The sequence below is a fragment of the Hipposideros armiger genome, unplaced genomic scaffold, assembly GCF_001890085.2.
Source record: "Hipposideros armiger isolate ML-2016 unplaced genomic scaffold, ASM189008v1 scaffold_3737, whole genome shotgun sequence".
In the NCBI taxonomy this organism is placed as follows: domain Eukaryota; kingdom Metazoa; phylum Chordata; class Mammalia; order Chiroptera; family Hipposideridae; genus Hipposideros; species Hipposideros armiger.
Window position 1 is genome coordinate 4142 of NW_017734972.1, and position 5398 is coordinate 9539.

General features: G+C 30.9%; 1 long non-coding RNA gene across 2 annotated transcripts; it reads left to right on the plus strand.

The window, feature by feature from the left end:
• Window positions 1-1543: 1543 nt before the first annotated feature.
• LOC109378789 (uncharacterized) lies at window positions 1544-2933 on the plus strand. 2 transcript variants are annotated; one of them, XR_002123068.1, is made up of 3 exons: window positions 1544-1787; window positions 2324-2447; window positions 2802-2933. It is a non-coding gene; the product is annotated as an uncharacterized LOC109378789 (long non-coding RNA). The 2 variants fall into 2 exon arrangements; XR_002123067.1 differs by having other exon boundaries at window positions 1544-2447.
• The last annotated feature ends 2465 nt before the right edge of the window (window positions 2934-5398 follow it).

Here is a 5398-nt window from a genome sequence, read left to right on the forward strand (position 1 = left end):
AAACCTTGACCTCTTTTATTCTTAATAAAATACATGTTGATATTCATGTTGAATTCATTTTCTATTTTATCCCAAATATATGAAAATCAAACACAAGACTATTTGAGCTATCTATTTATGGCACTTTTACATAGGTCTGACACAATCATTTAAATCTTTAATAAAGGGGAAACTTTGAAAATGCTTTTAAACAGTATAATGAAATTACTTAATACAAAATTTTCTTTTACAGTGTGAAAGCCTATAGGAAAAATGTTTTGGCAAAATGTGTACGTATCTACCTGTATTCTACTTTGTAATATATCTATTTTATGAGTTTAAAATCAAAGGGGGTATAAATATATTGGTTTCTATTGTTGGTTTTTATAATACTTATTATTTCATGTCCAAGTTTTTTTTTTTTAAATGGGTAACTTTCAGCTTGACTATGATAGCATATTCATTTTGATCATGTTCTTAAATATTATTTCATCTTATTTTAAAAATTTCCTTATTTGGAATAATATCTAAGAAAGTATTTTATAACATTATGAACAGGATAACACATTTTGTTGATCTAATTTATACAGAAAGACTTTGAAGGCAATGGCTGTCTTAACAGTGGGAAGAGTATGGGAATTGAAATCCACCTCCTGCATTGCTTTGCCAAGTTGGCTGTCTCATCTATTAAAAAAATTATTCAGTCATTATAAGAATTAAATGATACTTTTCCTAAATCCTTTGCAAAGGGACTGGCACATTTATGCCCATGTGAGTTTCTATATTACATTATAGCTATATAATCCAAAATTTCTTGGGTCAGTAAGAAGATTGATAATTTTTCCTTGACATTCATAGTGTAGTCCTGGGTTTCCTTGGGGATATTCCAACCAAAAATAAATAAGTAAATAAAAACAATCAAGCCTTTATCATTCTTGAAGGCAGTAAAATTAGGATCTGTTAGGAAGGGGTTAAAGAGGTGTCTTTGCAGGTGTCTAACTTGTGGATAATAATTGCAAGGTTGTAATTGTATTGATGTCTCTATGCGATTGTAAGATTCTTTTTCTATGGAGTGACTTAGACTTCAAATTTTTAAAATATTTTTCAGTATGGTGGTGATATTACCCGAAAAATGAAACTTTTGAAGAGACAAGCAGAAGGAAAGAAAAAAATGAGGAAAGTTGGCAATGTTGAAGTTCCAAAAGATGCTTTTATAAAAGTTCTGAAGACACAATCTGATAAATAATTGGTGGGAAAATATAAGGAACTTTTATAAATTAAAAATTGTGTGTCCTTTACTCTTTCTTAGAAAATTATGTTGACAAAGAATGGAAATTATAAAATGTGCTTTTTACTTTCAGGGTTTTCAGATTTAAACAACCTAGTGGCTTTCTTTGAAAGGTAGTGGGGTGGATAATAGCTTGGATTCTGAAGCCATATTGCCTCGTTTCACATTTCTGTTCCACCACTTACTTGCAAGGTAAATTACTTACCCTCTCTTTGTCTATTTATTCTTTAGTAAAATCAGTATTATACTATTAAAATAGTATTATNTGGCCTTTTTTTAATATTGTATAGTGTAGACATGGCAGAGAATAGTGTCACTTGACATGTGTAACTTCATAACCTTTTACTACTGTGTGGAATTACAGACATTTGAAAAAGAAAGGCCTGATTGAAGGTCATCAGGTTACTCTGTGCTAGGTATCCACCTAGCCTTTAGTGTCTCTCATTGGGAATTATGAACTTTGTTTACCCCCATATTTAGGCAAAGTCAGTCATTTGGATTTTGGAGGACTACTTGAGAGGTAAGGACTTGAGATGTCAGATGAAAGAGAATCTGATTAATCAGTAACTTTGTAGTTTTTGTCAGTGGATTAAAAAAAGCAAAATTTATCTTTGACTTTAATGGATAATCTGCCTCAGAAAATTAACAGTTCAGTGTAGTTTTTATTTTTACTTCTGTTTTTTATCTGCTAACAGAGTTTCATTTGTAGTTGTGGAATGTCTTCCACTTTTATTTCTTGAAATAAACATTGTATTTTCCTAGGCCTAATTCCCATGGTTCTTTTTTTTGTTTGTTTTCCCTATATAATTGCAAAATCATAAAAACATCACTTGGACTATGAATCCAGTTGTAAATTCATTAAGGCTATGAAACTTGCAAGATATTTTGAAGTCAGTGTAACTTAATCATAGTTTTTTAAGCAAACCAACATTTTGGTGAATGAAATATAAGAAAGTTATTTAAAAGCTAAATGATTAATTTTGATCTTGGAAGCAATATATTTAGTTCTTTAGGCAGCTTTTCACATGTGATAATAAGAAATCATTGTGTCCTCAGGAATGTACCCTGTAGATCAGTCTGAATATAATAACCTGAAGAGTGCTATCGAAAAACTGACTTTAAATGATTCCAGTGTGACAGTTCATCGGGATAGTAGCCTTGCCCTAGGTGCTGGCTGGAGGTAAGATTAAGATTCATTTACATTAAGGGTCCCATTTTTTTTGAAAAGTAAAGTTTAAATGGTTTGTTGCTCTTGGACATTTCTGAAGATAAGTTCATATTAGTGTAAAGTGAAATAAAACAGTATCTCCCTATTTCACACTGTGGATTCATACTCCATGGGTAAGTTTTATAGCGATTTTAAATAGAATCCCAATGGAACATTTGAATCTTACTTAATGAAATTATGCTAGCATTTAATTATGATGTGAATTGAATGACTCTTGACTCTACCCCTCCCCCCACAAAGTATCATCAAAGAAAATAGAGCCTTATGGGACATAAACATTTTGCAGTTTGACTTTTTCTCCCTCAGATTGGGATTCCTTGGACTTTTGCATATGGAAGTTTTTAACCAGCGACTAGAGCAAGAATATAATGCTTCAGTTATTTTGACAACCCCTACTGTTCCATATAAAGCTGTTCTTTCATCAGCAAAATTGATAAAGGTACTGTTGTGAATCAGGATACAAGGGAAAACTAAATTGTGTGTGTGTATGCGTGTGTGTATGCACAATGTAAGAGAAACATGTATACCATTAGCTGACTAGATGTTAAAGCTCAATGTTTCTTGATTAATAGCAATAAAACTTGAACTACCTTGTGATTACTGATGAAACTTCGTGAGAACTATTATACAAATATTTTTTTTAACTTGATAAAATCTCCACATTATCAATACTAGTATGTTACTGAGGGTAAAAATTAGAATCAGTAATCAAAAATACTCTTCTAAATCTAGCACAAAGATAAAGAATACATTTTTGTTTTGGTTATAAAGAGTTTATCGTATAGTAAGAGAAGCATTCATTTCTACCTGGCTATAGGAAATTTTCGATATCAGGTTAATGACTGGATAATGTTGTATTCCATCTAAGTGGCNGTATGGGTCAAAGTCATACATGCCATGCAGAGTCATGATTGTTACCTAGAATTTTTGAGCTCTTAGTCCACTACTCTTTCAACACCATAATTGAATGCTCTTATAATTTAATCCAAGAACCATAGAATCACCTAACTGTACTGGAAGGACATTTGTCAATATACTATTGGATTGTCGGAAAAGTCATGATGCATTTTTGCAGTGAAAAACAGAGAAAAAATATGTCATGACTTTTCTGACAACCCAATATATGCTTGGTGCTTCTTTTTACTATGTTCTTCAAATTGATAACTGTTAGGATTCTTTTTTTTTCTGATCATAAAGCTCTGTCACCAGGATAAAAGAAAAAAGTACAGTTTTAAGAGTAAACGTGTTTTTTTTTTATGTATATATTTTTAGATTTCTGCTAAGCTTGGAACAAATGTTGAAAGTATTCTTCAGGCAATCATCGAAAGAATACCCCCGTAAGTATTTTGTTATTCTTATATTGTTCGTTTATCTTTAATGGTAAAAAGACCATCAATTTAATTTGTTATTTTAGCTTAGTTGATATGGGAAATATACTCTTGTGGTCAATGAGAATAAATTTTAAATTTATTTTTAGTAATATATAGAAGGCAAATACAGTACAGAAAAATAAGAAAAAACAAGGAGGACGGGATCTCTTCTTAACAATCATTGTAATAAGGAGACTTGACTACATTGGTAGTTGTGGTTCTTTGCTTTAATACTAAACAAATATATTTCATCAGTTTCATAAGTAATTTTAAAAGTCATTTACTTAAAACTCGAGGATAAATGAAAACTAATATAAAAATAGGCATTATACCTTATTTTATAGAAAGATCCTTTTATTCTGGCTGTCAGTTTTCAATCTTTCTGAAGTACTAGAATAAAGTAAGCATAATATTGGAGTTAAAAAAAGACATTAAGGTTTTAATTTACTATGTGTGTATTTACTTATTATATTATTACTTATTTTTAATAGTCCTAAAGCACATCGCAAAAATCCGCTGAGAGCTTTGGTATTTGACTCCACCTTTGACCAGTATAGGGGTGTGATAGCCAATATAGCGCTGTTTGATGGAGTGGTTTCCAAAGGAGATAAAATTGTATCTGCACATACTCAAAAGACATATGAAGTTAATGAAGTAGGAGTTCTGAACCCTAATGAGCAGCCAACACCTAAACTGTAAGTAATCTACATTAGTAATTAAAATACACCTTTATGTGTTTTTATCTCATCCTCTACCAACTTGATAAACTTAGAATGATCTCAATTGGTGACTCAAAAATAACCATACCTGATTATTTAATGAAATTCTATAGTGAATGCTCTTTTAAAAGGAATCTTGTGTGTGAAGGACAGTAGAAAATTGATATATTTTTTATTCCTTTTGACTGCTAATAACTAATTTTATGATACGATGCAGATTTGATTCTCTATTGAGGTATTAATGAGACAGTGAAAGAAAGAGTTCTCTCACCCATACCCATATCAAGTATCATTTTGACATTTAATTTTTTTATACTTAGATTTTTCACCATAAAAGTAGTGAAGAAAATTTTATAATTCTTTTCTTTACTGTGGAGTTCATGGTAATTTTTGAATAACTAGAATTTATGGCATGTGGGGTTGGCAAGGTAGCGTGCATTGGAAAAACTGGGTTCTGAGTTCACTTATAAATATTTAATTGAGTGTCTACTCTGTCAGTACTCCAGGTACTGATGAGATAAATCACCTTGGGCACATGGTGGCACAATTGGGCACAATTTTTCCTCATCTGCAAAAATTAAGATATTAAACTAGTGACTGTATGACTGTATGGGTCATACTCAATAGTTTAGTGTTGTATGTCTAATACTAGCACATTTTGTTCAGTGCATTTTTTTATTTAATTGAGAGTCAGACTATTTTAATTTCACTTGAATATTTCTAAAGTCTGAATGTATTCTGCCATATATATCATATATTGAGCGTTACTGCATTTCCAATTAAGATTTGTGTACCGTATCCTAAATGTGAATTA